The sequence below is a fragment of the Neoarius graeffei genome, chromosome 22 (assembly GCF_027579695.1).
Source record: "Neoarius graeffei isolate fNeoGra1 chromosome 22, fNeoGra1.pri, whole genome shotgun sequence".
In the NCBI taxonomy this organism is placed as follows: Eukaryota; Metazoa; Chordata; class Actinopteri; order Siluriformes; family Ariidae; genus Neoarius; species Neoarius graeffei.
Window position 1 is genome coordinate 52,778,443 of NC_083590.1, and position 8,426 is coordinate 52,786,868.

At 43.4% G+C, this 8,426-nt stretch overlaps 1 protein-coding gene across 3 annotated transcripts in view; it reads right to left on the reverse strand.

Moving 5' to 3' along the window:
* The window catches only part of LOC132870936 (gastrula zinc finger protein XlCGF26.1-like), a 148,276-nt gene extending 140,434 nt beyond the window's left edge, over positions 1 to 7,842 (reverse strand). For 2 of the 3 annotated variants that reach the window (XM_060904957.1, XM_060904952.1), the window contains exon 1: positions 7,722 to 7,842. The gene's annotated coding sequence lies outside the window, so the exon portion shown is untranslated. The remainder of the gene's footprint in view (positions 1 to 7,721) is intronic. The other variant, XM_060904958.1, reaches the window with a different exon arrangement.
* Between the last annotated feature and the right edge of the window lie 584 nt (positions 7,843 to 8,426).

Here is an 8,426-nt window from a genome sequence, read left to right on the forward strand (position 1 = left end):
CTCGGGTGAGCACTAAATCAAGCGGACCAAGACCTCAAAAAAGGGGTGGTCTCGGTCCGCTTGATTCCACACCAAATGTCAACCTCTGGTGCGGTCCCTCTGGTGAGAACGCGAACCTGGACCAACTCAGGTCTAAATACACACATTTTCTCATTGAAAAGTGGGGTGTGTCTACACTAGATATAATGTAAAAGGCTGCCCACACTACTATTTTAATAACTATAAAGATAATGATGTGAGCATCTACACAATGTGATCATTATAACGTCCTGTAAACAGCGGCATCAGGCACACGCGCGTGCTCCAGCTCTGTCAGCATTCTGTCAGTGGGAAATTCAGATTGCCCTGTATTAACCTACAGCATAACAGATTCTACAGTAAAAGCCGGCTGGCTTGTCAGGCTAACAGACTATAGCCTACCTTGTGGGTCTTTGGAAAGGTGCTTGTCTCATCATCAGCAGGACAGCATTGGTGAAAATAGCGCGTCTCCTCTGCCTGAAATGACGCGCTATACGCGTTCGGCGAATCCAGTATATCCGAAGATTGTTCTCCAGCTGCAGCCGCGACTCATTCCGGAACTGGATATTTTGCCAGAAATGGGTAATGTTGACGATATAAAAAGCAAGGACCAGCACAAGAAACAGTGTGCGAACATGTCGCTCCATTGTGAAAGTCCAAATTGGCACTTATTTCCACTGGAAGATGACGAAACGTTATTCAGACCAATTTGGTTCGTTTGCATGTGTGAACGTGGACCACACACAGTCTGTATGCTACAATGCAACAATTTTACTGCCTGGTGCGGAACAAATAATCAAACTAGCGGTGTGAAAGCACCATAACCCTCACACACTTCTTCTAATAACAATTAAAATGTCATTTTAAAAAAAAAAAGGTGTAATATTACATGCCTGGACCCATTTGGTTGTTCTGAACATGTCTGTGCTGGTTTTCCTGCTAGAGGCTAAAATTATCTGGGGCTGGTTTGCATAATAACAAAGTGGGCAGAATAATAAAGAAGGTCCCTCTGAGGTACATGAAGCCAGCGGACTACTTTTATTTTTTATGCAGAATAGCACACCTAGCTATCTACCCACTCACGTATGTATGAGCTCACAGACATTTGACTAGTGTCACTTGTGATTGACACGCCTCCTTTCCTGATATTTGGGTTTTAGTAAGATCAGGATTTGAACTCTCAGGCTGGGTTGCACCAATGTGGTTTAATTTTTAAACTGGATTAAATCACAGTTACTGACTAATTATGTTGCACCAAACTTAAACCTAGTTTAAATCTAGTTTACATTAATCTCTGGTTAAATCTAAACCATGGATAATCTCAGGTTTAAATCACACTGAAACGTAGGTTAAATTTAAATCTGTTGCATCAGTGATTTTAAACCCAGGATAAACCTGGATTGCCAGTTTAAAATAAACCACCCCTGGAGGAGGTTTAAGTTAGAGGTTTTCAGTGTTACTGACAACATGGCTGCATATATTCGCTTGTTGAAATTAGAAGAAAGAGTTCCACGTGGGAATATTCGAGATAGGTTTAACCCTATGCAATTTTATAGCAACAGTGGTACAGATTCCAGCGGTACAGATTCACAAAAGAGTCTGTAATTTACCTCAGTGGGAAAGTTGGACCAGCTATCAAGCACAGAAGTGACAGGAATGCTGCTGTGACGCCACTTCTCCAGCTCTTGGTTGCTTTGCGCTTTTATGCCACAGGTTGCTTTCAAATGGTTGATGGGGATCTGTTTGGAGTTCACAAGTCCACAGTTTGCAGAATTGTCAACAGGGTGTTAAAGACTATTGCAAGCTTGAGAGATCAGTTCATTCATTTTGAGCAAAGTAGGGAGATAACACAGGAGGATGTTGAGGATGTGCAAGCAGGCCTACAAAATGCTGCAAATATCAATGGAAATGCTGTGAGGAGAACACTCACTGAAAATCACTTTGCAGTCTAATCAAGGTAAATCAGTAATTCCAGAGCTATGATTTAAATTTGTTATGACCCAACTCATCTCATCTCATCATCTCTAGCCGCTTTGTCCTGTTCTACAGGGTCGCAGGCAAGCTGGAGCCTATCCCAACTGACTACGGGCGAAAGGCGGGGTACACCCTGGACAAGTCGCCAGGTCATCACAGGGCTGAAACATAGACACAGACAACCATTCACACTCACATTCACACCTACGGTCAATTTAGAGTCACCAGTTAACCTAACCTGCATGTCTTTGGACTGTGGGGGAAACCGGAGCACCCGGAGGAAACCCACGCGGACACGGGGAGAACATGCAAACTCCGCACAGAAAGGCCCTCGCCGGCCATGGGGCTCGAACCCGGACCTTCTTGCTGTGAGGTGACAGCGCTAACCACTACACCACCGTGCCGCCCTATGACCCAACTAATATACAAAATATTTTTTGTCATCCGTACAGGGAGGAACCCTGATGGGACTTTATTTACACAATGTAACAATTTAAAATACACATGAAGCATTTAAAGCATATGCAATGAAAAAACAAACTTATTAAAACAAAAATGTGACATAATTTCATTCAACAGAGCCCCGAGGGAGGCCTCGGGTGGCTGGCTCATCTCCAATTTTTGCTTTTGAAGTGTTAAAACTTCCTTTTTAAGTAAAAGTACTTCTGAAAATGCAAAGCTTTTCAAAACGTCCAGAAGACACCGCTCTTTCTCAAGTTCTATAATTTCATGATGGGTCAGCTTGGTGCGCTTCTCAGGAGGTGGTCTAAGAGATGGTAGCCTGGGCCCGCCCATCCTTAGCGTGACGCAACACGAGGGCCTGTTCCGAGCTTAGTCTGGTCAGGCAGGCTATCTACAGCATTTCCAAGCTCCCGAAAAATCAGGAACCAATCAACTTTGAGCATTTCCAACGGCCCTGGGTAGAGGCGTGTTCAAGGCAGTGACGTAGTAGAACTGCGACCGGAAGCCATAGATTGTTTACAGAATCTATGCCGGAAGCGCTTCATTCACATCACGAACATGGGGCAGCGGCAAGCACAGCGGTAGATGCTGTATTGAAAGCATTCAACGGGAAGTTCTCATTGAAAACGGAGCAAAGAGCAGCCCTGGAGGTATTTATTGAAAGGAAGGATGTTTTCGCCTTGCTCCCGACCGGCTTTGGGAAGAGTTTAATCTACCAGTTAGCCCCGTTGCGTCGCATACGTCAGAGGAAAGAGTGATGTGATTGGTTTAAGCTTCGTCACAGCCTTTTCTGGCTTCGACCAGTAGCAAACTGAGGCATTTCAGGGAGGCGGGTCAACCACGGGCTCTGGGAAACAGTTTGGCTTAATAGCTTGGCCAGACCAATAGCTCGTAGAGCTTTGAAGTCGCGTTAGCCAGGCTAAAGAGATGGTACTGATGACATCGTTCACAGGTTCCAGGACAATGTCATCTATTAACCCAAAACACAAACACGCAAAGGAGTAATCATTAGACCAGAGAGGCATCATCCTCAGCTTTTATTGCCCTCTCCTAACTGGCCATTATTTTCCAAGCCAAGACAAATCAGAACAAAATAAAAAGCAAATATAATAAATTGTTATTCAGAATATAATTTAAAAATTAACAAGTGTATGCCTGTGTCATTACATTGTATTTGATGTTTGTGGGCCTCGGTCTAATTAGGCACTTTAAATTTTGGCATGAGCCTAATGCTAGGCTACAGGACTTCGGTGAAACCACAAACTTTGTTTTTAATTTTATTTAAGGTGCTAGTGGAAATCAGTAGGCTGCTGCAGATGTTAATGTTTATTTTTATGTTTTCTATTGCATCAGTTATAAATAAATATTCATAAACAACTTAAGCAGAGGGCGGCACGGTGGTGTAGTGGTTAGCGCTGTCGCCTCACAGCAAGATGGTCCGGGTTCGAGCCCCATGGCCGGCGAGGGCCTTTCTGTGTGGAGTTTGCATGTTCTCCCCGTGTCCGCGTGGGTTTCCTCCGGGTGCTCCGGTTTCCCCCACAGTCCAAAGACATGCAGGTTAGGTTAACTGATGACTCTAAATTGACCGTAGGTGTGAATGTGAGTGTGAATGGTTGTCTGTGTCTATGTGTCAGCCCTGTGATGACCTGGCGACTTGTCCAGGGTGTACCCCGCCTTTCGCCCGTAGTCAGCTGGGATAGGCTCCAGCTTGCCTGCAACCCTGTAGAACAGGATAAAGCGGCTAGAGATAATGAGATGAGATGAACTTGAGCAGAATCTTCATTGGATTATAGGAGAGATGTGTCTAACAAGAATGTTATCCTTTTGGTGAGTAACTTTAAGCAGCTACATTAGCCTACTGTGTATAGATGAATATAGCGTTAGCAACTTACCGAAGTCTGTTGTTTTATCCAGAGTTCCATTGTCGTCGTAAGGGTTGGGGAGGGGAGCAATCTGCTGTGGGATAATCTCGGTGACTTCAGCAGACAACAGGTCAGTGTTTTCTTTTTGTCTTCCCCCGCCAGTTTTAAATCTCTCTCATATGTCTTCAGCCGCATCCCCTTTCACCTTGCTCTTCAGATTTTTCCAGCAGCCTTTAAAGGGCTGATGACACGTTTTTGACATCTTTGGCGATGTTTTATAACATAAAAAGTAATTCCCGATGATCCATATATTAATTCACGAAGGTGCCTATTTTACAAGTTATGATAAAAAACGCAGCTATTTGGGCAAATTTGACGGGGCTGCAGCACCCAGGAGACGAAGGAGGAGGAGGAGCTATATGACATCAGCGAAAGAACCTTCCTCCTAACTTACCAGTTTATTGTTGATGCGGCAGGTGTTCAGTTTGTCATTATTAGTATTATTATTATACATACATTATATATATATATATATATATATTAGTTATTATGCCTTCGCGTTGTGTTGCCGGCTTTTGCTCCAAAACCCACAAGGATGGGGTAAGTTTATTCAAGTTTCCCGGAGATCCCGAGCTGCATGCGAAGTGGGTGAAGCAAGTCAGGCGCACTCGTGACAAGTGGGAGCCCTCACCAACATCCGTCCTGTGCTCTGAACACTTCGATTTGGATTGTTTTGACACCCTTCCCAGCTTAAAAGAATCTCTTGGGTGTTCAGTTCAGCACAAATGTGTGTTACTACCATCAGCAGTGCCTACACAGTGTTGCCAGATTGGGAGGTTTCCCGCCCAGTTGAGCGGCTTCAAGTGCATTTTGGTGGGTTTTGAACATATTTTGGGCTGGAAAACGTCAGCAGTATGTGTTGCCAGATACTGCTGACGTTTTCCAGCCCAAAATATGTTCAAAACCCACCAAAATGCACTTGAAACCGCCCAACTGGGCAGGAAACCTCCCAATCTGGCAACACTGCCAGTATTCCGGAGGGGGTCTACTAGTAGCTATGCCGGATCCAAAGACAGTCCTCCTGTCAGAACATGTGTTGTGGAACGACATAAGATAAAGGTACGTAGAGCTATAGATTCTACATGATAATCATAAATGTAATCATAAAGTCGGCGTGATATCAGTCATGTATTTGCTTGTGAAAGCTTGCGGCTTTCATGTGACTGCCGCCTAGCAACGAGAGGCAAAGGGTAAAGAGGGTAGGCTATCATAGATTCTATTCGGAAGAGATCAACACAATTCTAGACTCCCAGAAGAGGAAGAGCTAGCACTAGAGAGTTCACCGGCATTTTCATGCGCCATTTCCATTGAGTAGAACCAGAGTAGAACAGCCAGTGAACCGCAGCGTGTTCTCCCGCTGACGTCACAACATGGCCGCGAGCCATGGACCCAGTTTTCTTGCGCTGTGCAATTAAAAGTTGGATATTTGCGTAACAACAGCTTCTTTTCACGTAATTATAACAGAAATCTAACATGTTTGCCATGTTGTATAGTTTATTTAAGAAATTGCATAGAGTCATGTTCGTGTCATCAGCCCTTTAAGTTGAGCCTTGTCCCTTGACTCCTTAATGCCAGCTGATGCATTGAACCTCTCCGTTAACTCCAACCACGCCTGCTCCTTCTTTTCAGATGTGACACTGTCTGTTTTCTTGTCCTTAATCACTTTACCAAACTCCTCCATGAGCTCAGCCAGCAAGGTTTTTTTCAAATGATGAAAAATTTGAACCTCTGTGCCGTGGTGCCATGATGGTAAAAGATCACAGGCTGTTACTTATTATAACCATTTAAGCGTTAGTGATAATAATTATACAATGTACCGGTAGTCACGAGACATTTGTTTAAAAAGTAGTAAATGTTCTACTCCTTGTATCATTATTTTGGTGTAATTTATTTACATCTTGTGAGAATCCATCATGGTGGACAATAAACATTCATTCATTCATTATCTCTAGCCGCTTTATCCTTCTACAGGGTCGCAGGCAAGCTGGAGCCTATCCCAGCTGACTATGGGCGAAAGGCGGGGTACACCCTGGACAAGTCGTCAGGTCATCACAGGGCTGACACATGGACACAGACAACCATTCACACTCACACCTACGGTCAATTTAAAGTCACCAGTTAACCTAACCTGCATGTCTTTGGACTGTGGGGGAAACCGGAGCACCCGGAGGAAACCCACGCGGACACGGGGAGAACATGCAAACTCCACACAGAAAGGCCCTCGCCGTCCCCGGGGCTCGAACCCAGGACCTTCTTGCTGTGAGGCGACAGCGCTACCCACTACACCACCGTGCCGCCCGACAATAAACATATTAATTTTATTTTAATCCTCGCTTAAAATGGTTTAACTAATCCAAGGTTAAAATTAAGATGTGCAACATATCTCTGATTAATTTAAACCCGATTTAAACATAAATTTACTTAACCTAGTTTAGGCCTAAACTAGGTTTAATTTAAGTTATGTTGGTGCAACCCAGCCTCAATCTCCAGATGATAGGGGGAACGCTTTTCTGTTGCACCAATTGGAAGCCCCCATCCACTCAGAATTCTGTCAAAATCTTACGGTCATCAACAAAAAGCATCTGTCCAAGGTGATATTTAATCAAATATTCGGTATGCTATATGTATATTTATGACCCTGTAGGTATAATTTTGACCATGTTTTGATTTCAGAAAACCAAAAATAAATTAAAACTCTTGCACCAAATTCTTCTTGTTTTTTTTCTATTAATGATGTCTGTTGTACAATCAATCATTCTTCCACAGAAGAAATCCTTAAAAGGTCAATTGCCATCACATTCATACCCATGAGTGCATAACCCACAGTAAAAATTATAGAATCACCACACTTGGAGGAGGCTCACCCAGCTTTTTCATTTTGTAGCAAATTAACAAATCATAAACATGACAAAAAATTTTAACAGCTGAACATTCAGGCTTCATAGAACATCCATCCATCCATCACCACTTTCCTGTGTGTGCAGGGTCTCAGACAAGCTGGAGCCTATCCCATCCGACTATGGGCAAGAGGTGGAGTGTGATCCCCAGATCATCACAGGGCTGACACATAGAGACAAACAACCAATCACGCTCACATTTATGGTCAATTTAGAGCCACCATACCTAACCTGCACGTATTTGGACTGTGCAGGAAACCAGCGCACCCAGAAGAAACCCATGCAGACACAGGGAGAACATGCACTACCCCACACAGAAAGGCCTCCATCAGCCACTGGGCTTGAACCCAGAACCTTCTTGCTGTGAGGCAACAGTGCTAACCACTACAGCGTTCATGGAACATAAACACATTACATGAAATTATTTTAATTAACAGCATGTTTTTACCTCAGAGGGGAAAATTATGGACTCACTCAATGTTGAGGAAAAGCAACTCAGGGGGAGTTCTGTTATATCTGCACTAGAATCCACCACAGATTCCACTTCACACAAATACCTACAGCTTGCTACAGTGCCTGACAAAGTCTCCAATTTCTTCTTCTTCGAGGTTTTACGGCAGCTGGCATCCACAATGTTGCATTACTGCCATCTACAGGTTTTTTCCTACATCCTTGTCACATAATTTTAAAACAGTCTTTCCAGTCCAGTTGTTCTTAAAAATGTCAATAATCATTTCCTACCCTTGGTAGCGTCTCCCATATTTTAATATACTTTTAATACTATCCTCTACCCATCCTATTTTCTGTAGCTCAGTCATCATTTCTTGCTTCTCATACCTAAATTTCTTGCATGATGTAAGGATATGCTCAACTGCCTCAGCTCCATGGCAACGATCACAGAAACTTATTGGATGTTTTCCCATGATGTTAAGTGTACTGTTAAGATTGCTGTGTCCAATCCTCAGCCTGCTTATTATTATTTACTCTTTCCGGTTTGATCCCCTACTTCTCAACATACCTACGGTACACTGCCATTCAAAAGTTTGGGGTCACCCGGACAATTTTGTGTTTTCCATGAAAAGTCACACTTTTATTTACCGCCATAAGTTGTAAAATGAATAGAAAATATAGTCGAGACATTTTTCTGGCCATT